Below are 25,824 nucleotides of genomic sequence, written 5' to 3'. Positions count from 1 at the left end.
TTTTGTGCACTGGTTGTCTTCATACAGAACTTGTGTCCTATTCATTCTCCAGATATTCCAGATATTTTGGGATATCCTTGGTTGAGATTGTGCAATCCTTTTATAAACTGGACTGTGGGTCAGATTATATCTTGGGGAGTTGTGCTAAAAATTGTTAAAAATTGCTGAGTTGGAGACAGATAAAGTGGCCGGAGATAAAGTACTAGCCAATCAGCTCCTAACTGACATTTTTCAAACACACCCTGTGACATGGCAGTTAGGAGCTGATTCTGTCATGCTTTATCTCTGTTCACTTTATCTCTATCCAAGGCTTAGCAAATATACCCCATAAAGAAGTAATCTGCTACTAGATCCTTTAGGAGTCATCCAAATTGTGATAGACTCTCCGGAATTAGATCTTCTCTTTATTAGTGTCTGACTTACTGTCCAGATGACAGTACCTGCCAAGCAGAGGAGTAGCGTGGAACCATGGCGCCCGGAAAAAGTGTCATAGCACCCCCCCCCCCTCACGCTGGGCTTTGAGGTCCCATGGGGGGAATAGAATGCTTCGGTGATACACTATCTGACAGGGATAGCTGCTTTGCAGAGCCATAACTAGACTTTTTGGTGCCCTGTGCCAGAAAGAGCATTGGTGCCCTCCCCTCCCCATTTTTTAAATAGGAACATAAGATACTGCACCTGAAAAAGGGCCATGGCTTCATGGGGAAGGGCCAGGGAAGAGATAGGGGTACTCCAGGGGCAGCCAGGAGATGCTGGGGATAAAAGAAGCTACAAGTGAGAAAGATAATAAACAGGAAAACTGACAGGCCCAAACAGCGTCCCCTGCCCTGCGTTGCCCTGTGCCATGGCACAGGTTGCAATACCCTAGTTAGAGCCCTGCTGCTTTGGCACTGCTTTATTTATGTATAGCACCTAGGATCTGACTTTTATCTCCTTTAAATCATTGTTATTAGTCAATAGAAGAGATTGTATTATACTGTATATTCTGATCATTTAACTTAAGCTCCGTACACACGGAGCGACACGACAACGATCATACAATCATTGTCTGATCGTCCTACATGTGCTGGATCGAACATCCAGCACATGCATCAACCCCCCAAATACTATAACTAGGGTCCCTATAGTAAACAGGCTAACATGGTCTATATCGACCATGTTGGCCTGCATGCACGAGCGATGGTCGATATCTATATCGAACATTCGTGCCCGCGTATCGACCATTGTTTTGTCGTTTGAGGGGGCCAGAAACAGGATGATATGAATGATAATGATATGACAATATTGTTATCGCTCATATCATCCTGTTTAATCATACCGTATGTACACAACATTAAATTGACAGAATACATGTGCTAGAGTAAGACTCCACAAGGTGCACAGCTTATTACTGCAATTACTGCCCCAAGCAGCTATCACTGGAGTGGGAACACCTATGGGAAGCTCCATTCTCAGCTATGCTCCTACTTCACAAATATATATTGCACCTATATTAATGTGAGTACTATGAATCATGTTCTCTCTACCACCATTATTATTATTCCAGATCTCCTAATATTTTTTAAAAGACCTTTCAAAAACACTTTTTGGTCATGCCTGGGAACACATCCATTACTTTACATAGCAAAGCAGTGACTTTTTTTAAACTCATACCTTATAATTCAAGTTTAGGATTTTACCTCAGATGTGTAACTATTAAGTCCATTGAAGCACAGAATGAGGAGAGAAGGATGAAGGGGATCAAAGAGGAGAGGGGAGAGGAAATTGATGATCAGAGAAGGGAGGTGACAGAGGCCAAAAAGAAAAAGAGAGGAGACGGGTAGTGACAGAAGCCAATAATAAAAGGGAGGGGCAAAGAGTCGATCGAGAGGGGTCATGACAGAAGCCAATAAGAAAGGAGAGGACAGAGGCAAAGAGCCGATCACAGGGTAGAGAGGGGAGGGAATTAAAGAGGTGAGAAGTGAATGTAATTAATCTGGCAGGAAAGGGGAGGTGACAGAAGATGATCACAGAGGAGGGATGGCTGGAGGGGAGACAATCTGGGCAGCTTGAGGGAGCATGAAATGTAGAAACAGATCTTAGATCCGTAACTTATTTAGAACAAACAAACCGAGATAAAACTAACAGACGGCCATCTGACTATGTAGCGCTCCATGAATTCTGGAACCCTGGATGGCGCCCTCTGTCCATTTTGGCGCCCGGAGCTCATGTTCTACTGGAACCACCCTCGCTACTTCCTTGCTGCCAAGTACTGGTACATTATGTACTGTAATCAGATACTTCTCCTCTTTAGTGGTTTAACTAGCAGCATTGAGTGATGCTTTTGAATTTTTTAATACTGTTGTTATTCTTCCCTGCTATAGATATGATTATTTTAGCTGTATTGGTGTTTTGACCTCAGCTTGCATTTAGATTTTGCATGTTTGTTTGTTGCCCTGAATTTTCTCCATTACATCTGACCATGCTAATGCCTCATGACTTATATAATACTTATTATTATTTTTAACATCTATTTAGACACCTTATTACATCAGGACAGGATGCATCAAGCATTTCATTTTGCATGCAATGCATCCCACCACTCATCGTATGCATGCCGGCATAAATAATGCCGGTATGATGGAATAAAATCGCAAAGGACAGCTCTCCCGATAAGAGCTCTCCTTTGCAAGAGAGAGACATCCAGATTTATGACCTGGAAGACCCGCTGGTGTCTAACATGTGCGCTGCGGGGAGTGCTAGGAGGGGTCCAATTGGATCCCTCCCAGGGGTAGTCGCAAATAGAAGCCCATAGGCTTCTAATGGGCAACACCATAAAAAAATTCCTTTGCCCACTGCATTCAAGCCCCTGTATGTATCGTATTTGAGGGGTTGGTGCATATATGGTGAGAGGCCAAACCTCCAAAAAATTTAATTTTTGGAGGTTTGACCACAAAAAACAAAATAGTGCATCTTGTCTTGTGAGAGCTGTCCTTTGCAATTTTATTCATACATACTGGAGTTATTTATGCCGGCATGCATGCGATGAGTGGTGGGATGCATGCAAAATGCGATGCTTGATGCTTCCTGCCACTGATGTTGACTCACAGTTAGCTATCTAGTGCTGTGCATTTTGTAGTTTTTCTGCATTGTTTGTAATGCATTCTGTTGGAGAATAATCTACCCTGACAAAGCTTTCACTGCCCTCGCTAAAGTCCTAGGGACTAAAGACAGGCATCAAAATGCAGATGCCCATCTAGATCCCGACGCTAGAATCTAGACAGACAGCTACCCTAACGAACGTAAGCCAGCCACTGTTAGCTCGTAGTCATGGGGGGTGGGTTAGATTTTGTCCCAGGGGGACTTAGGGTTAGACACTCTCTGGAGAGGGTTATTGTTAGGCTAGGGGCAAGGGGTTAGGGTTATGCACCACCTGGGGGAGGTTAGGGTTAGGCTTAGGGTGTGGACGGGTGGGTTAGGCACCCCCGGGGGCAAGGGTTAGAGTTAGGTACCCCCCTGGGAGGTTAGGGTTAGGCACCACGAAGTGTAGGGTTAGGGAGGGTAGGGTTACCTGCTTACGTGCCCCTGTCGGGATCTCCAACGATTGGGATTCCGGTGTCAGTATTTCTCCGGGACTTCGAACCCATTCCGTTAGACCCAATATGATTGAGGTTCTGTAAGAGGTTCTCACTATTTATCTGACCCTTCTTTTTTCATCACCATTTTGGTTTGTTTGTTTGTTTGTTTGTTTGACTTTTATTAATTATTGATTTAATACAAGATGACCTTTTTCTGCTAATACATGTACCTGTAGTGTTCACTCTAGCACTCTGTACCTGTCATAACCTGTGCAGTTCCTCTTTCCTGCCTGGGGTGTCGATCTCTGCTCTGGTGCTTCTAGCACACTCTGGTCTATATCTCAGCAGGTTGTTTCATTAGCTAGTGTGCTAGAATCACTAGAGCATAGAGCGACACCCAAGGCAGGAGAGAGGAACTGCATGGGTTGTGACAGGTGCGGGGTGCTAGAATGAACATTATATAGTACCTGTGTTTTTATTTAATAGTTTTAGTAGATCTAATTTATTGCATTGAACTGCATTTGGGTCACAGTAACTTATCAACTGATGTGCTGTCCTTGTCTTCCTAAGCAATTAAATGTACCATTCCACAGTGTCAAATCTAAGGATTGGTTACATCATCATTGTGCCTGCTATACATCTGCTTAGGTACATACATCATAAACACACAAAGGTTTGCTCCATAATCAATGCCAAACATTTATTTCATTAGTTTTATTGATTATACTGTCACTGCAATTAGCACATGGGAATAATTGAGTTTATAAAACCAATATCTGTCAGTGACTAATGTATGTAAGTAAACAATACGCACTTATATTTCTATAATGAATTCTCTTTTTATGTTACAGATTATCTAACTATCACAGGAGAAATCACAGGTAAGTACAGTTCTAGTCCATATTTAGATAGCTGAACACAAGAACATTGGTACATAAGGTTGCGGGCACTAATTTCTGTCACACAAATTCACATTTTTGTGGCCTTGCAGGGATGCATTGCTGCCAAGCAGGGGCGTAACTAGGGTATTTGGAGCCCAGGGCAAATTTGAAAATGGATCCCCACCTTGTGCGCGTGTCGAAAAATGGATGTGGTCACTTAAAAATGGGGCGTGTCAACATGACACACACGCCTTTATCGTCACTCAGAGCAATCCTATCCATATGCACCTTAACCCCAGTAGTGCCCCTTATACAGTACCCCCAGTATGCAATGTCCCCAGTTGTGGTCCCTCTTATGCAGACCCATAGTAGTGCCCCTTATACAGTACCCCCAGTAGTGGTCCCCCTTATACAACCCCCCATTAGTTCCCCTTATTCAGTGCCCCCAGTAGTGCCCCCCCTATGAAGTGCCCCCAGTAGTGTTCCCCCTTATGCAGTGTCCCTTATATAGTGCCCCCAGTAGCAGTCCCACAATGCAGTGCCCCCAGTAGCGGTACCCCCCTTATGCAGTGCCCTTTATATATTGCCCCCAGTAGTAGTCCCCCCTGTGCAGTGCCCCCAGTAGTGGTCCCCCTTATGCAAGCCCCCAGTAGTGATCCCCCCTATCCAGTGCCCCCTGTAGTGGTCCTCCCTATTTAGTGCCCCCAGTAGTGGTCCCCCCAGTAGAGTGCCCCTAGCAGTAAGCCTCTTATATAGTGGTGCCCCCAGCAGTAGTCCCCCCCATGCAGTGCCCGCAGCAGTAGTCCCCCCCATGCAGTGCCCCCAGCAGTAGTCCCCCCATGCAGTGCCCCCAGTAGTGATCCCCCCCAATGCAGTGCCCCATGTAGTGTTCCCCCCTATCCAGTGCCCCCTGTAGTGGTCCTCCCTATTCAGTGAGTCCAGTAGTGCCCCCCCCACAATGCAGTGCTCCATGTAGTGGTCCCCCCTATGAAGTGCCCCCAGTAGTGTTCCCCCTTATGCAGTGCCCATTATATAGTGCCCCCAGTAGCAGTCCCCACAATGCAGTGCCCCAGTAGTGGTACCTCCTTATGCAGTGCCCTTTATATAGTGCCCCCAGTAGTGATCCCCCCTATCCAATGCCCCTTATACAGTGCCCCCTGTAGTGGTCCCCCCAGTGCAGTGCCCCTAGCAGTAAGCCCCTTATTTAGTGGTGCCCCCAGCAGCAGTCCCCCCCATGCAGTGCCCCCAGTAGTGGTCCCCCTCATACAGTCCCCCAGTAGTGATCCCCCCTATCCAGTGCACCTTATATAGTGCCCCCTGTAGTGGTCCTTTCTATTATTGTCCCCAGTAGTGCTCCCCCCAGTGCAGTGCCCCTAGTAGTAAGCCCCTTATATAGTGCCCCCAGTAGTAGTTTCCCCCCCAGTAGTAGACCCTAGTAGAGGTTCCCCCTCCCGATGAAGTGCCCCCAGTAGTAGCCCCCCCAGTAGTAGACACCAGTAGTGCCCCACCCCCAGTAGAGGTTCCCCCCAGTAATGGTGCTGCCAGTAGTAGCCACCCCTCCCCCGTTGTGCCCCCAGTAGTGCAGACACGCTCCGGCTCCGGACACTGTTCCTCCTGCCACCACCGCACGTCTGTCCTCCTGGGCTGGCGCGCTCAGCATTATGGGAGAGCTGTAATGACGTCTCTCCCATTACCCAATGCATGAGCCAGAAAGCGGAGCTCATGAGTGAGCTCCTACCCGTCTGACTCCAATTGGCTGCTGGTAAACACACACATCGCTGCTGCGCTGGTGGCGATGTGTGTGTTAGCACAGCCTGAGCCCACCTCCCACCCTCCTCCTGGCGCTATTGGGTAAGCGCTCAGGGGGAGGGAAGGGGCTCGGCTGTGCAGCACAGGACTGCCGCAGGGAAACCTAGCGCCGGTCCTGTGTAAATGTGTAATGCTGACCGCACTCATGGTCTCATTCAGACCTGATCACAAGCGCTTGAGCGCTCGCAAGCAGGTCGATGTTGGGCTCTGCGCAACGTGCAGCGGCCGCACTGCGCATGCGCAAGCCCCAGAGCAAGAGAAAAATTCTCTCGCTCTGGGGCTCACTACAAAAGGGGTGGATGTCGATGGTGATCGACACCTCGCCCCGTTTTGTAGGCGTGGCAGGGGGTGACTTCACAAACAGAGGCGTTCCCAAATGAATGCCTGACATTTGTGGGCAGCCTCACTGACATCACCAGTGATGTCAGTGGGAGAGCGTCCGGCTCTATTCGAGCCGGAATCTCTCTGGGGCTTGCGGCAGACGAGACCCTACCACAAGGGTCTCATCGCAAGCCCCGATGGTCGCGATGGTCTTGACCATCGCAACCATCAACCTGGCTGCTCGCTAAAGCTGTGGGTGGTCACCCACAGCTTAGCGAGCGGCCAGCAGGCTGGCTCTTTTTAGAGATGCGGCCGCCCTCATTCAGAGCGAGTGCTTGCATTTTGCGAGCGGCTCTGAATGAGGTCCTCATTGTGGTCGGCGCTACACTGCCTAACTAGGGTGGGCCGGGACCGTGGCCAGCGGCACCGCCTGTCCTACGGCGCCCAGGGCACACGCCCTTCTCAACCCCCCTTAGTTACGCCACTACTGCCAAGAAACTCCCCTCTCAAACAATGAGGCCAATATTTACAAAGAAGCGGGTTTTGTAAGCCTCTTCTGGCCAGGATTTACAAAGCAGCGGCTTCTGTAAGCCGCTGCGTCCCGGCAGGTTTCAGGAGAATATTTAAAATGGCACCCAGAGTCAGTGTAAAGCCCGGCGGGCTTTACACTGATGCCGAGTGCCGTTTTAAATATTCAACAGCAAGCCGCCGGGACTCAGCAGCTTACAGAAGCCTCTGCTTCGTAAAAATCCTGGCCTTTGCTTCTTTGCAGGTTGGAGCTGAAAATTTAAAACGTCACTAACATTCAGTGTAAAGCACGCCGGGCATTATATTTCATGCTAGTGCCACTATATATTTTCAGCTCCAGCCAGCCGAGATTCGCGTTGTGTCTGAGGGGATGCAGTCAGGACTGCATTCCCGACTGTTAAATCCCGGCAGAGTACTAATGACAGGCATCGAAATCCCGACACCTGTCTTTATACCTATGCCGGGAAGCCTGACTCCTGGCATACTGAACGAAGGTAAGCTGGGCAGCGGGCGTGGACAGCCGTGATGGGGGGTTAGGTTTCAGGGCTCCCGGGGGGACTTAGGGTTAGGCTAGGTGCAGGCGGGTTAGAGTTAGGCACTAGGGTGGGAGGTTAGGGTTAGGCACCCCTAAAGGAGGGTTGGGGTTAGGGTGGGGCAGGGTTAGGATTACTTACCTAAATTCCCTTACAAAGAAAATGAATCTCAGACTGCACACTCTGGACATATATATATATATATATATATATATACATATATATATATATATATATATATATATATATATAAATTGGAGGTGCTACCTGTGGAGACCATTGATATATACACAAAGAAGAGATACAAGTGCACAACTCCAAATTAACTGATTATATATAAATAAATACATTCTGCAGTAAATACAATAGAGGTTTTTGGCATAATCTTGGCCAAGGTTATGGGCCTGCCCACCATATTCGGGTAACCTCTTGTCGAGCAGGTCCCTAACATAATAGGGCTCAAATCCAGAGCGCAGGACACCCCCAAACTAGCCCAGCTAAACTACCCTAAGGCACCGCTCTAAAAAGAAAAGTGAAGTGTCAAGAGCAGCCACTGGCCGCATATAAAGAATAAAAATAAAAAAGTGAAATACATATATATAAAAGAAACAGACAGTGAGGTATTAAAATGTGTTAAAGGAAAATGTGTTATACTGCGGTGCCCTGAAGCAGATCAGCAAAGCAATCTAGGAGGACCCACACCCCAAAACTCGCTCTGAATCAGGGCCGTCCTTCTTTTTTTTCAGAGTGACCTCCTGGCCGCTCGCATAGCTGTGGGTGACCACCCACAGCTATAGCGAGCGGCCAGGAAGATGGTCGCGATGGTCAAAACCATCGCGACCATCGGGCTTGCGACAAGACCCTTGTGGTAGGGTCTCGTTGCCGCAAGCCCTGGAGTGCTTTTGGCTCTAACAAGCTGGAAGTTCTCCCACTGACATCACTTTTGATGTCAGTGGGGCCGGCCCCAGACGGTAGGCGTTCCCATGGGAACGCCTCCGTCTGGGCAGCCACGCCCCCGGCCCACCCACCAAAGGGGGCGTGCTGTCACTCAACATTGACAGCACGCCCCCTTTGGTACGAGACCCGGAGCAACGGATTGCCCGTCGCTCTACCGGTCTCGCGCATGTGCACGACGGAGCCGGCTCCGTCGTGCGCATGTGCACTGGACTACCATCGACCCACTTGCGAGCGCTTTGCGCTCACGAGCGGGTCTGAATCAGGCCCATAATATCTAGCATTCTGATGTATGATGGGTCCAAAATATTACTTCATACACAAAACCATAGTGCAATAAATAAATTCCACAGAGTTTAAGATATGAATCTAAAATCACTAGTTATTTAGTCTATATTCACATACTAAATACATTTAATTTTATTATTTAAAGTGTAAGTAACACTATGATAATTATAATATAATAAAATATATCAAACTCAGTCCCGATTTGCATTATCTTTTGCTCCATTCTGACACATTCATTATCTCTGACTCTTTTCTTATTATTTCTTTATATGACACTTTTGTTAGAGAACAGTGCACTCCGGCACTGTCTGCTCTCTCTACCATACATGCTGGACACTAGGACCCAGAGTCAATGGGAGGCGCAACCTCCAATCTAAGATTCACATATCTTGTTCTTAAATGAAAGTTGCTATTTCTCTTGTTCACATTCTAACTCTTGCACATGTAAAATCAATCATACTAGTGGTCACAAGATAATATGATAAAGATAATATCACAAGATAATGGAGCTAAAGTATTACATGGATAAAGCATCCTTTATCTATGACTTGGGTTGATTTTCCTTATTTGTAAACCTGTATCAGAGAGTGCCATCCCCTTGTGTAATCTTGCTGAAGACCATATATTTACGTAATCATTGTTTTATGATTTTATAGGAAAAAAGGGACAGCAAAGTGAAACAGTGAAAGTGCTGGAAGGAGACTTGCTGACATTAATCTGCTCGGTAGACAGTAACCTGGCAGCCGATATCACCTGGATGAAGGGAGGAGAGAATGTTCCCAGCAGTAATACTAGCCAAGGGCTGGAGCTCCGTCTGTCGGACATAAGGACCAGTGATGCAGCTACATATTACTGCTTAGCAGAGAATAAATACAGGAGATTGAGCAAAAGTGTCAATGTAACTGTACAATGTAAGTTTTTATTACAAAATAGCAAAAAAAACTAACTGAGGTGTCACTATAACTGTGCAATGTAGGTTTTATTACAGTATAATAAAACAGAAATAAAACACACGGGCCTGGCTCTGAGTCTCAGGCAAAGTGAATGCAGCGGCGTGTAGTGGTGGTCGCCCATCTGTTAGTTTATGCAAATGGCATACAGACCCCTTCTCTTGTGTACATCCGTGCGGTCACATATGCCTACACCCATACCATAACACGCCCACTCCCATAATTCGCCTACTCTGATAATATGCGTACTCCCAGACCATAAAACACCCACTCCAATAATACGTCCACTCCCATAATACGCCTACTCCCATACCACAACACGCCCACTACCATAACACGCCCACTCCCATAATACGCCCACTCCCATAATACGCCCACTCGCATAATACGCCTACTCCCATACCATAACACGCACACTCCCATAACATGCACACTCCCATAATACGCCCACTCCCATAATACGCCCACTCCCATAATACGCCTACTCCCATACCATAACACGCCCACTCCCATAACACGCCCACTCAAATAATACACCCACTCCCATAATACACCCACTCCCATAATATGCCCACTGCCATCTCACAACACGCACACTACCATAACACGCCCACTCCCATAATACGCCCACTCCCATAATACACCTACTCCCATACCATAACACGCCCACTCCCATAACACGCCCACTCCCATAATATGCCTACTCCCATACCATAACACGGCCACTCCCATAACACGCCCACTCCCATAATACGCCCACTCCCAGAATACGCCTACTCCCATCCCACAACACGCACACTACCATAACATGCCTACTGCCATAATATGCCCACTCCCATAATATGCCTACTCCCATACCATAACACGCCCACTCCCATAACTCTCCCACTCCCATAACACGCCCACTCCCATAACACGCCCACTACCATAATACATCCACTCCCATAATACGTCCACTCCCATAATACGCCTACTCCCATAATACTCCCACTCCCATACCACAACACGCACACTACCATAACACGCCCACACCCATAATATGCCTACTCCCATACCATAACACGCACACTCCCATAACACGCACACTACCATAATACGTCATCTCTCATAATACACCTGCTCCCATAGCACGCCCACTCCTTTATGGAGTTGCAGAACTTTTTGCGCATGCGCAGTTGTAAATAATGGCTCGACTACATGAACATCAGCACAGCGTGCAGGTTGTGTGCAGCACAGAATCAGGCCCTATATATTTTGGGCTCCTGTAATTTGGAAGTGAAAATGTAGGAGACCTGATGTTTGCTCAGTATACAGAATCCCATTAATCCTCCTTTCAGCTTTCTGATACATTAATACACTTATAAAATCCTGTTCCATCTGCGCAGATGATTCTACCTGTGAACTGCTTACCTACAGATGTCTGCCTGTGAGTAAGTAGCAGCTTGCTGCCGGTATCAGCAGTATGCAGGCCCCATTTAAGACACAGGAGTTGCCTGCCCAGTACCACCTCTCATAGTGACCACCTATTATGTTGACTGACTGTCGTGCCGGCACCTCCTGCCTGCTTCCAATCATAAACCAGCTGTGCCTGCCATACAGCTTCTATAGTAAGAGGCACACACAAGTTAGCTTTGTGTGAAACTGCCCCAATCCTCCCCAAGTATGCCTCTGCCCCAATCCTCCCCAAGTATGCCTCTGCCCCAATCCTCCCCAAGTATGCCTCTGCCCCAATCCTCCCCAAGTATGCCTCTGCCCCAATCCTCCCCAAGTATGCCTCTGCCCCAATCCTCCCCAAGTATGCCTCTGCCCCAATCCTCCCCAAGTATGCCACTGCCCCAATCCTCCCCAAGTATGCCTCTGCAGTAGAGAGAGAACCTCTTTTCATCAAACTTAACTTGACAGATACCACGCCCCTAAGCCCTCTCGCTGATACTCTCAGTTGTCCTCCTCTTTCGATAGTGTTTGATATCAATTTGATATTAAATGAATATTAACTTTATATCATTTTTATACAAATTTTATATAAAGTTTATATTAATGCGATATCAACTTTATATACATTTTATATAAAATTATTTTTCAGTTGAAATAATGTGTTGTTAGACAGCCTTCACAAGCTATGTTGTGAATATTGTTTATTTGATTCAAGTGAAATAACTATAAAAGTAAAAAAATAAATCTTATATCTAGCAGTCTGCTATGCCTACAAATAAAAGATCCAGCATGTCACGATGCGCGGCTAACTGAAAATAGCGGATGAAAAAGGCATATTAAAATGTATTGAACCCCGGCATATAGCAGCATTGATAAATATTATAAGGCCAATAAAGGTGTGTTTAAAAGGTCCAATATTAAAAAATGGCTACAGAAACAAGATACCTATACATTACATAAGCCGGTTAGGAAAAACTATAAAAGGAATATAATCTGCATATCGGATATAAATCAGCAATGGCAATGCGACTTGGTATCACTCATAGACCTTGCGGTGTACAATGATGGCTTTAAGTATATATTAACCATTATCAATATATTCAGTAAGAGAGCGTGGGCTGTAAGTCTAACGACTAAGGGTCTCATTCAGAGCCGGACGCTATTTGCGTTCGCTCGTTCAGAAAAAAGGGGTGGCTATTCAAATAAACCGTTCACTCTTTGCGGTCTGTTCACGCCGCTAGGTCTGAACGAGCAAACAAAACATGCGGTCATTTTTTGGAAAAATACGCCCCCTGGCCGCTCGCATCCTACGTCATGTCCGCTATTTATTAGATTAATCGAGTACATCGAACAGCGTATGAACTGCTCGCTATTCTTGTGGTTGGTTTTTCCTACCGCTATCTTGTGAGCAGTTCTGACTATAAAATAACCAAGTGACGTGGTCAATGACGCTGCTGTATTAATTATGCACACCCTTAAAACGCCGTTTTGACCTTTAAGCACGCCTGCGTACTGAATTCCACTCCCCGTTTTCAAGCACCTTCCCCTGTTACCACCCACATGCGCCTCCTCCTGTCACTCAAAATAGCAGGCATTCGCTATTTAGCGAACAAATGATTTTCGGCCGCACTGACTGGTTCGCGCATACTTATTACGATCCGTACGCATGCACAGTTGTGCAAACATCGCTCGGAACGAACGAGCGGCCGCTTACGAGCGGCTCTGAATGAAGCCCTAAGAACGCTACAACTGTTGCTAATGCTTTTGAAAAAATATTCTAGCAGGGTTGTGTACCATTCAAGCTGCAAACTGATCACGGTAAAGAGTTTCTAAACATTATCCTAAAAAAAGTGCAAGAAAAATACGATATACATAATTTTACGACCATTAATGACGTGAAAGCGGCGGTAATAGAACGCTTCAATAGGAATTTAAAAACACGGATGTGGTGCTGTTTCACAGTGAAGAATACTTAAAGATATATAGAAGTTTTACAGGACTTCATATACAGCTATAATAACACATATAGAACGATTAAGTGTACGCTGTGTGAAGTGAATGCCTCTAACACTTTGAGTATTTTCAAAAAGATGTACGGCGATTACTTTAAAACTAATAAAACCCAGCCGCATTTAGCCATCGGTGAACATGTACACATCTCCAAATATAAGGATATATTTCAGAAAGGCTATAAAGAAAATTATTCTGAGGAAATATTTGTCATACAGGGTGTGAACACTAAAAGACTTAAGCTGCTTTATACGTTGATGGACCTGTACGGCGAAGCTATAACAGGCATTTTATACCCCGAACAACTTCAAAGCATACCCAAAAACTATAATAGGATTTACAAAGTGGAAAAGATTTGAAAAAATAAGATGGTTAGGGGTTGAAAATACGCATTAGTCAAGTGGCACGGTTACCTCACAAAATTTAACAGTTGGGTCACTGCGTCAGAGATAAAAGATATATAAACCACAACACTCTCTAAACAACACGAGCGATGGATGACAAAGCATTTTACATAACATTACCCCGTAAAGCGTCAGCGGATGCTTTCCTGCATAATAAGATGTCTAACTACACAACAAAACTTGCAAAGTCGATACACTTAAATGGTGAATATGAAGTGGCTCTTATAGAAATACAATACCCACACACTTGGAACACATTCGATACGCGATTGTGTGTTGCAGATAACAAAGTGGGATGGCCCGGATGCAGATGTCCCGAAGGTGTGCATTAAACCCGGTTATTATGAAACAATCGATGTGCTACTCGACGTATTCTATGCAGAAAGTGCACGACATAAACTGGAGGGTGGTTTAAAACTATGGTACAAACCGCTTGATCGCATCATATCCTTTGACAGTAAACCATTGTACCAGCTCACAGCTGGCGCTAAACTGACTAGAATACTGGGTTTACAACTTAAAACTAAGGGCCTGATTCAGAGCCGCTCGTAAGCGGCCACTCGTTCGCTCCGAGCGATGTTTGCCCAACTGCGCATGCGTACGGATCGTAATACGCATGCGCAAACCAGTCAGTGCGGCCGAAAATCGTTTGTTCGCTAAATAGCGAATGCCTGCTATTTTGAGTGACAGAATAAGGCGTATGTGGGTGGTAACAGGGGAAGGTGCTTGAAAACGGGGAGTGGAGATCCGAACGCAGGCGTGCTTAAAGGTCAAAACGGGCGTTTTAAGGGTGTGCATAATTAATACAGCAACGTCATTGACCATGTCACTGGGTTAATTTATAGCCAGAACTGCTCGCAAGATTGTGGTAGCACAAACCAACCACAAGAATAGCGAGCAGTTCATACGCTGGCCGATGTACTCGATTAATCTAATAAATAGCGGACATGACGTAGGATGCGAGCGGCCAGGGGGCGTATTTTTTCAAAAAACCACCGCAAGTTTTGTTCGCTCGTTCAGACATAGAGGCGTGAACAGACCACAAAGAGCGAACGGTTCATTTGAATAGCCACCCCTATTTTCTGGACGAACGACCACAAATAGTGTCCGGCTCTGAATCAGGCCCTAAGTTTTTAAAGCCGTGCGCCGACATCAACGGAGGACAGTATACATTGTACGTGTACACAGACATTATCGAATACACCAGAAGGTAGGTGATAGTTATGTACCGTTGTTGCGGGCTGTTGAAATTAAGGGGCGTAACAACGATATGGTCACAATTTGATATGAGAAGCCTGATTACATACCTTTATGCAAAGGGCATTTTGACACGATAGCTGTAGAGATAAAGAACGACCAGAATGAGAACATAGCATTTAAGTTTGGGAAAGCGATCTTAAAACTACACTTTAGACGGTGCAAATACGATTTTATTAATCAGGCAGAATGGTCGCTGTTAAAAATGATGGTGATCCGGTGCTCTACTCGCAATATTATAAAACGCAAGCCGGTAATGGTTTACCCGGTTTTCACAGCAGCGCTTACATATACGGCTGTAGTTTAGGTGGTGTTTTTCAAAGCCTTTTCAAAAAAGCGGTGCCTATTTTCCAGAGAGGTCTAGAGTTAGCTAAACCACACGTGAAGACCACCTCGCGTAATATCGCGATTATCTGACAAGCCGCAACGGCCGTTGTGAATAAAATACATGAGGCGAACCAATCCGATGGTTCAGGTATAATATATATGTCTACATGAAAACGGAAGAGCATGATTGCACTTCCACCTTGGGTGATAACTCTTTTGAAATAAAAAACGTAGACGACACAACTTAAAGAAGAAGAGAAAACCGAAGCACAGAGTTGGTGATATTTTTTAAACAACATGTCTTACATACACTCCAAGTCCGTTGAATGCGCAAAAACAGAGCTGGATCTTTTTGACGTGCCCCCAACACAAACTAGCACAGAGAAAAGTCCAACCTTTAGCGGCGTTATCCGACACAGTGCCACTTGAATTTTATATTATACTAGTAGTATTATATTATACTTTTATGATCTGAACAACATGTTGCTGTACATGCAAGATCGTACGAACTGATAACACGCCGATACCCCAAGGGGCTCGGGTAGCCCTTATTAATTACCTCATAGCGGCTTTATTCAGCCAAGTGGATGTTACTTTGGGTGACAGGCTCATATCACAATCCAATAATCTTTACACCTACCGAGCATACATTGAGACTATATTGAATTATAGCTCAGACGCTTTGTCAACAAAGCACACCACAGGCTTATTTTACAAAGATGTGGCTGGAGAACATAACAGCGTTGGACGGCATGAATGCAGTCTTCAGAAAACGGGCAAGAGCAACCACGCAGATTGGCGCGGTTGAATTACTAGGACTGCTGCACTGCGACCTTTTTCAATAACATAAACTAATTTTAAATGCTGTTGATCTGAAGATTAAACTCACCATAAACAAAGACTCATTCTGCTTAATATCCGCAGAAGTGGACCCCTTTAACATACAGATCGTCGCAGCGTCCCTGTCTATGAAAAGAGTCTACCAGCCGTGCAGATTGGGCATGCGCAGGCCCTGCTAAATAACCAAAAAGAAAAGGAGACAATGGAGGGCGCCAGGAAGTGTGGGTATCAAACTATTAAATGGCTAAATTGTGTGATAGATAGGTAAATCAATCCCACAGGACTGCAGCTTCTAAAGAGGTGCTGAACCTCACAAAGTATTTCTGATAGAGAAAAAAGGAAAGGAAAGAAGTGCAGTGCAACTGACAAGATGTGTACTGTAGAAAAGGTATATAAATTGATAGTGAGTAATGGACAGTAGGAGTCAAGTTCAAAAACAATCAACAAAAGTAAATATAGAACATGTATAAATGAAGCTAGAATTGATAGATATATATATATATATATATATATATATATATATATATATATGCAGCTCTATACGCCAAGGATCAGAACCCTACACAGGTTAAAAAAAAAGCATTAGAAATGACAGTAGCACTATAAAGGCTGTTAAAAAACACAAAATGAGCAAAGGTGGATACAGTGTATCTTAGAGTCTCACAAATGGAACTTTGAGGATGTAACCACTTGTTGCTACAGTATATCAAGATGTAGTCCAAGGCACTGAATGTAGCAGATAGCTATTGTGTAACAGTTAGCACTGACACACCAACGAAAATATAACTCCCAAATCCTTAATAGGCAAAACGGGTTCCTCTCATTTTTATAATCTTAATGAAGGACAAAAGATTCACATAGTCTGTTCGTAATAGGTTTGTGTAAGTAAAGTACCTTACAGTCGGGAGGTGGCCCAGACCTGATCATGAGGGAGAATCCCAGCAGGCTATCTCCTCCACAACATCCCCTGCTGAGTGATAAACAGCCACAGCAAGTGGAGCCGAGGGAGTGGAGATCTGTCGCTGGGCGCCGGCCAATAAATCAATCTCCAGGTGGAACACAGGTAAGTCGGATGTGGGGAAAATCCCCATGGGCCAGTTCCCCAGCAGTGTCCTAAGGCTGGTGAGTGGAAGATGTCTGCGGCAAGTGAAGCCGAAGGGCAGAGCGTCCGCTGGAGTTGTGGCGGATGTCGGTCGGCGGGTCTCTCTGCTAAATGGAAACTTGAAATTTGCTATTGACCACATCAGAATGAAAATCTGAAGCATACCTGCCGGCAGTAGAGTGTTTAATTTAGAAAATCTATTTTTAGGACAAGTGCCGAAAACAGTCATAGCAGCGTTTGTGGACAACGAAGCATTTTCAGGAGCCCTTGATCGGAACACCCTTTGTTTTGAACATAAAAATGTGAGCTTTGCATCCCTTTATCTGGATGGAACGCCGCACTCAGCAAAACCATTTTAACCAGACTTTGAACATAGTAATGCTGTAAGAGAGTATATGTTGCTCATACAGATCACAAATAAACAGAAATCAGATGCCGGTATACTGATTGACCGCGAAGAGTACCTCGACGACTACACGCTATTTACTTTTGTTCTGTCACCAGAGCAGGAGTGCGAGGAACACCTTTCGCTGATAAGAACTGGCAATCTATGCGCCGAATTCCACTTCACTTCGTTGGATCGGACAGCCAATGTGATCGTTTACACCCTATTTGATAATATCATTGAGATTAATCAAAGGTGTGATGTGCTGTATGATTACCTATAAGTGAAATAAACTATTTTAATATTTAATTTATTTATATTTTATCAAATATTTTAACGATTATCATTACGTGATAAAAAAAATAATTAAAAAAAGAATGAACACACTACAGATAAATTGCATTCTGTACGCAGAATTAAGGGCCTGATTCAGACCCATTCGCAAGCGCATCGATGGCCAGGCAGTGCGCATGTGCGGCGTGCACACTGCACATGCGCGAGCCCCGCAGCAAGCGAGAAATCACTCGCTAAACGGGGCAGCTGTCAATGTTGATCGACAGCTCGCCCCATTTTGTAGGCGGCGGGGGCTGACCAAACGGAGGCGTTCCTGAAGGAACGCCTGCAATTTGTAGGCGGCCCTACTGACATCACCAGTGATGTCAGTAGTGAACTTCCTGCTCTATTAGAGCAGGAAGTTCACTAGGGCCTGTGATGGATGAGACCCTACCACAAGGGTCTCGTCGCAAGCCCAATGGTTGCGATAATCGTGACCATCGCCAGGCCACTCTCACAAGCTGTGGGTAGTCACCCACAGCTGTGCGAGCGGCCTGGAGGCCGGACCAAAAAAAAAAATGCCCATCAGTCCTGCGAGCTGCCTCTGGCAGAAAGCAGGTCTGAATCAGGGCTTAAGCACACACCATTATTTTAAAGGAACCTACTGTACATGTGTGATATATTGCCTACCGATAAACTGACGTATTACCCATGCATGTTTGTAATCAATACACATAGTAGCGGATAGCTTGGCGAACACTGGTTGGCTGTTTATTTTAATGAAACAGGGGGTTGTTATTTCTTTGACTCTTACAGACTCTCACTGGACAGCACCATTTTCCCAAAGAATATCATAAATTTTTAACTTTTTCATTCAAAAAGTAGTTGTATGTGGTCAATATTGTATTTACTTTATATTTTTGATGTGTAAAAACTACAAATATAAGGAATTTCTGTCCCGATTTAGTATTGATATAAAATGTAATGACAGATTAGTTGCAAACTTTGTAAGACGTCTGCCGAAAAGTAATTGTTTGAGGCTTTATACAGATAAATGTATACAGAAATGTGTAACTTGTAATCATTCCTGATGTATACAGAAATGTGGAACTTGTAATCAACCCTTCATTTGAAACATTTTATGTACAATGTTTCACAACTATAATAAACAACGGTTTTAAACTTTGTTATTGTGTGATTGTGAGCTTCTTCCAAAAATGCTGATTAGAAACAAAGAACAAAACAGACCATTCTAAAGCATAAAAATATTTTTTTGTAACAAAAAAAAGTATATTTACAGATACATCATCGTTGCAATATTTCAACACTTGTAATCAGAACAATGTTTGATGCATTTTATGTACAATGTTTCAGCACTATAATAAACGTTTTTAAACTTTATTACAGTACCAATGCTTAAAACTAATATACAATAGAAATAGATTAAAGACTCAACCATAGGGAATCCTGAAACATTTCTACAGTTCTTTTCCTAGGCATTAAGTAACCACGAGTCGTTGTTAACCCGGCGGTGCTTAAAACATTTAAGCATCTTTTTTAAGTGTTTGTAGCAACGCTGGAGTTGATAAATAGCCATCACCATTGGTATATGTTTCTGCCTTTAAACAGTCTAGGTGCATCCTATTTGACATATTGCCAACTACGATGGACGGTATATTTAATTCAGCCATAGCTTGCATAATCTCAGTAAAGCCATTCATTTTACGGCTCAACATGCTGTGGCTTTTCGTGATGTTTCTTATTAAATCCAGCATGTTGGAGTCCTGTACAGCATTACCTTTATACAGAAACTCTCCTTTAGTGTTCCAGTTTGTGACGTGTTTAGACCCGGTCATTTTACTCAAAAGTATTTCACAGTTCTTCCTCTACCGGGCATTAACACTGCCCAAAACTTCATGATAAACAGCGTCAGAACCATCTGACTGATCAGAGTTAGTTGTTTTAGGAACAGTTGGTGTTTCGGGCATTAAAATAGTTGAAGTTGACATTTCTCTATCAGACTGCTTACTCAACACCAGATATTTCTGCAAAGCAACGGTGTAACATTTAGCCTTATCACATTCCAATAAATCATTATTCTGTAGTATGTTTATGATCTCTACATCTAGACCTTGTGTGGCTGTTTTATGTATATCATCGTTACCCGCTCTATCTACTCCTGCTGAGGCACCAAATACATTTTCTCAGCATATTCCATCAACAATTAGTCAGAAGTCCCGTTATTAATGGTATAGCAAAACCAAGCAACAAGCAAATAAATCCGCCGGACTGTTTCACCAATCGCTTCTTTTTACCTTATTACAAAGTGATTTAATAAGGTTACGCGGCCATTTAAGGTAATTCAACTGTCGTTTTGTCAATAGTAGTTTTCTTTTTAGTATGCTGAGGGCAATCTCACAAGTGGGTATAACCAAATCATTTGAAGCCGTGGATAAAATAGCATTTCTTTGCATTGGTGTCACCTTTATTAACGCCTTTAAAAATGCCCAATTACGACGTAAACGTGCCGACATTCTCGCTGTTGGTAGTTCTATGACAAATGACTAAAAGTAGTAGAATTAGCTCTTTTAAGAATTATGCTTTTGAAGGACATATGAGACTGGTGTATCTGGCGGGAATAAACCGCTTCATAAACGGTACTCATCAAGCATATTGTTCCTTAAATCAACCATTAAATACCCATAAGGAGCTCTGGTTGCAACTTCAAAAGACTCTAAAAAGTACCTTGATTTACCGGGATACATCTGCCTAGCCAGCGTCGTCACTTGCACTTTATCCCTAGGGTTTTTGAAAAGGACCATATATTTTATATTTAAAAGTACAGTTCTGCTCTTTTTACCCTGACAAAACACATTTTGCACAAGGTGCATGATAATGACATTTCTATGGTGTACATACTTTGTGAAAGTTTTCTTAATCTCTGAATTATTACTAACCGACTCCATAAGATCATCAACCACTGCTAAATGAACCTTATCAGGGGAAAAAGTTGGAAGTCGTTAAAAGTCTCAGGTAGGCCCTCTATAAAACGCATACCGGGGTAATCACGCAGCAGATGATCATACATAGATTGCCAGCAAGCGTAAAAACCAAACAATATTATCGGGAACATGCGAGAGGTGTGTAGCAGAATTTTGCAGCAGTATTTTCATGAAATAACTTTTCCACCAATTGGAGGGGCCTGCTAAAATACATGAAAAGGGATTCTGCAGCCTGATATCCATCTTAATACACAAACTAAAGCATTGTGAAGTTATCGGTAAGCCTCTGTTTAGTGTAAACACACTTTTGCATTTTCTGCAATACGCGCGTTTCAATCTACCAATACATTTTAAACTGCACTATACCATTTTGATGTATCACAATTTTTTTCTGATCATCGCCTTCGGGGTTTAAAGTATAATCTAAGACCAGCTCTTTAAGGCTGTCAAAGTTGACATGTTGTGCATTATCAACGTTAAGCATGATTCTGTTAACTTTTAAACTGGTCTTTCCGTTATTTAATCGATATCCATATGACTTGGGGCCCACCGAGACAAACTCTGTTATATGTGCACCCGCCGGATTTTTGCTAGTCAGTTCGCCTAGATTATCACCCAATGGTGGATTCTAATCACCGGGCCTACTAACATAAATGACAGAGTCTGTATCGTGGTAAAGACAATACTCTTGCAATCTATCCAGTAGATTGTACAGTTCAGTAAAGGCATATGCAGTAGTTATTGTCGCTATAAAAATATTACAATTAATTGAGTTGGTGTAATGACCTTTGGTGTATTTCAAATTTACCATGACCTTATCTTCATCTATGAAGTCTAAAGCAGACACCTCACAGTGGGGTAAAAACACGTATTCAAAAAGTTTGTCGAGGTCAGATACTAGGGACGTATTTTGTAAATTACATCTCTGACCAAATTTACCCCATAAGCTGTTTAAAAAAAACTTTGAGAGCTGCCTTTTCGAAGGATTATGTGACAACTGGGCACTAGGAATACCTCTGATGAGGTTAAAGAACCGGGGGGGGCTAGGATAGTTGCAGGATGATGATGGGGTGACAGACTAAGTCTCCTAATTGCAGCCAAACCCAGGTTTGGCTAGACCTGCCCAGAGGTGCGGAGTCTAACTCACTTGGTGGTTTTCTCCAGTGACCCCTCCAATTGGGATATGGTTTTCGCCACAACAAGTGAGTAGGTCGCGGCCCTCCGGACAGCTACCTGGGAGTGAAAGAAGACTGAAATAATATACAGGAAAACAACTACACAGGGATCACCAAAGATAGCACAGAGGAATGGCTTGTAGAGACACATGACTGAATGCACTAAGATGCGCCAAAGGTGTACTGGATGTGCAGGAATGAGGGTACGCTGAGACACAAGAACAAAGTACACAAAGATACCACTTGGGATGCAATGGAGGTGTAAATGGGACTGGAACTGAACACGGGAACTGAATGCATGGAGGTGCAACTTGAACACAGGTGGTGAACTGAAAACTTGAACACTAGAGGTTAAATGAATATTTGAATATTGGTGATTACCTTGAGAATGTTAGAGATCCTAGTCGTAGGCTTGCTTGAGAACAAAGCAAAATGTACTGGGAATTGTTAGAGGTCCAGGTGCTGATTTGCACAGAGAAACACAGAGGAAATGGACACAGGTATAAACTGGGAATAGCTAGAGCCCAGCTGAAAGCTAACTAGCAATTAGCATGAATGCTGACACTACAGGAACACAGGTAGGTGATTAGAGAGCTCAGCAGCACACTAAAAGACAACACAGGGATTTACAAGAAACACTGTTCTGTGAGAGCTGAAGTAACACAAAGGGAATTTGCATGGAAGCTAATATAAGTTGCACTGGTGGTCTGCGTGAGGACTGCAACAACAAGCTATAGATTCTTCTTAGAAAACACCAGAGAGCATAGTAATCACTGGAACAGCAAAGTTGAAAAGCAGTTACCTGTTCCTGGAGTCAGACTTAAATACCCCTAGACAGCTGGTCATTGGATCAGAGGATCAGCTGAGTGACCACAGGACTACCATTGGAAGAGACCAGGCAGGTGATATGGACCAACATGGCTGCGCCCATGCCGGGCACCCCGGAAACCAGGACACATGCACGGAAGCCCTAGCAGACCCCGGGGAGAATACTCCGTCACCACTCACCTCCACTCCCAGCGACTGAACACCTAAGCCCAAGGACGCCGGCGCGAAGGTGAGTAGCGGCCGATCCCAGGCCGCATCCTGACAGATTTATTTAAATATGATCGGGTCGTAAAGACACTCCTTCATTTTTTTGATAGGGGTCTGCTGTATATACAATTGACATTTCTCAGAGTTTGTACACCATTCAGGATAGCCAGATGCCTCTTCTTTGTCCCGGAGATGTACCCTGAAAACAATTTGTCAGATTGTGTATCAAAATGCCACACCTCATAGATTTTGCACACATTGTAACTCTTGTCAATAGCTAAATTTATCTCTACAGTGCACCACGTACCAATGAGAACGCGTTCCTTATCATCATGTTCGCAAGGCTCTGTCTGTCCAGATGCAGCGCTTGTGCAACATAAAGGAAACATTAGTTTACCGAGCATTTTAACCAGTAGAACCGGAAAGAAAAGCCCCGGTGGGTACGGTGGGTACATTTTTATTTTGCCAATAAAAAAAAATGTTATGATGTCGTCAATATCTTTATAAATGAGCCTGGGATGTTTTACAGGAAACAACTTGGTTTTGTTGACAAGAGGGTACAGATTGGTACAATCATAGTAGTGTATGCTCTCACCCGTCTGTGTTTTGTGATGCAGCTTTAAAGCGTTTGTACAACTGCCATAAAGCGCAGCTCTCGGGTCCAAGGGTTCGGGTAAATCTTTGCCCTTAAGAAACTGCTGTAGTCACGCATTGTCCTGTAACATTTTTTCCATTCAAATTCTCAAATAATGCTCGCATGAAAGCTGCAGCATTTAAGAAGGTTCATTTCTACCTGCGACTTGTGACGCAATTGACCGTAGTTCATTTTAGTCACTTTATTTTCATCATCGGGGTTGTAACAAGTGCTACAATCATGATAAAAACAACTTTGGAACTCAAAAGCTGTGTGTACCCCACTGATAACGGAATAACCATCCATGTAGTAGTTACCAACTTTCTTCTCTCACCCTTGTAATGCGTGTCTTATGTCTATGCCTTCTGTATGCACTATGTAAATTAGCCACTGTATGGCCGGTGTTGAGTAACGTTTCTGAGTCTTGTGATAGTTATCGCCTTGTACAAACGCCAACATATTTTCCTCTAAAAATTTGCATCTGAACATAGCCATGCAAACCGATGCTAAAGTGGTCAGTTGAAAGGTGTCAACATGTCTCTTAACAATGATCGGCCCCTTTTTCTTTTGTATGATTAACTTCCTGTTCAGTCATTGACAAAACGGCATCTCGGAACGTCTTACAAGCCCTCTGTAATATTATTACATCCTCCTTGCAATAGTGTTTAAGTTACTCCTGGAAGTTAAATGACACATGCTTGTATTTCTCATACCACTCTTTGATTTCAACCTTCTCTGATTCCATCATATATTGCATGGCGAAATGCTGAATATCTGGCATGGTGCCTATATAATTTTGGTTAGCGGCGGTGTTAAAAATATGCAGGAAATGACCTTTTCAACCATCAAATCCCATTGCTTTTGACTAAGGAGCATGGGCAAAGAATTTAAAGAGTTGACAAATCTTATCTTTAAATCAGTCACCGTTATGCACATCAGTATACCGCCTTTTGCCAGCACATCAGTTTTACATTTTTCCTTAATAAGCTGGCGCATTACAAAATACGCATCATAATTAAGCCCGGTATTATGGGCTAAGTGTACCCCTCAAATTTTGGTCTCATGAATGTTTTAACAAAAGTTTCGATACAAGCAGTGCTTAGAAACTCCCAGGATTTCTCATCCACTAGTGTTAACGTGCAACAGTAATTAGGTTTGTAATACACCCGTCTCTTGCATGTATTCAAAATCATAAATAAAATATTTTTTTAGTAGGTTCCACAGGTTTAATGTTTGTATATAACACAAATGCCCCACAAAACTGCCAACACACGCCTTGCAAGTGGGACATGTCATACCCAAACACTTGTGGTTGGAGCTGGTGTACAAACCGCATCGATCACAATACATTTTTTCAAGATATGATGTTTTGGATGACAATGCTAGAGACTTGTGCTTCTCTAAACAGACAGGTTGACTTGCAAAACACTCTACACACCATACATCTTAGGGCTGCCTGCCCTGTATCAATACAAACCTGTCTCAGACAGGCTTTACAAAAGAAGAGGCAGTCGTGATTATTTCTGTGATGGTACACTGTGTGGCAAAACGTGCAGAAGAAATGGGCACCTACAAACGCTTTAATGTCTAATATACCGTAGTAGTGGTCATTGTGCCATATGATGAAAAGTATGTTGTCTTTGTATTGGCAGTGTGCAAAAGTAATGCCAATCCCCACTGCTGTAATACAGAATTTTAATTGATGCTTTTAAGCGATTTTCAAAACAACAACATCGCTAAAGCTGATCGTTTTATCAAGAGACAATATGAGCCCTCTCATGTATCACGTGGTCCATGGCATTATCTTTGTCTAGAAGTTTGCAGAGACTAGCCACCAGACACAGATTGTTACCGCTGTTATTAAAATAGTATACCAAACCTCTGCATTTCTCAATAATAAGGCTGCGTGGTATTCTCAGTAGGTGTCTGCCTGTCAGGGCACCGCCTATGTGATTCTTGAAAACAGAGATCACAATTTTCAACTCTGTATCAAATAAAAACTCAGAGTTACTTTGCAGCGGGTTTGTTATCTGATTAAAAAAAACTGACGGCGTCTAATGTATTGTGTGGCTTACAGTGTGAATAGATAGCATTGTGTAACCCTCCCCCCTCCAACCTTAACTGC

The sequence above is a fragment of the Taudactylus pleione genome, unplaced genomic scaffold, assembly GCF_031769625.1.
Source record: "Taudactylus pleione unplaced genomic scaffold, aTauple2 ptg000108l, whole genome shotgun sequence".
Taxonomy (NCBI): Eukaryota; Metazoa; Chordata; class Amphibia; order Anura; family Myobatrachidae; genus Taudactylus; species Taudactylus pleione.
The sequence above is the reverse complement of the archived record's forward strand: the minus strand, read 5'-3'. Positions refer to the sequence as shown.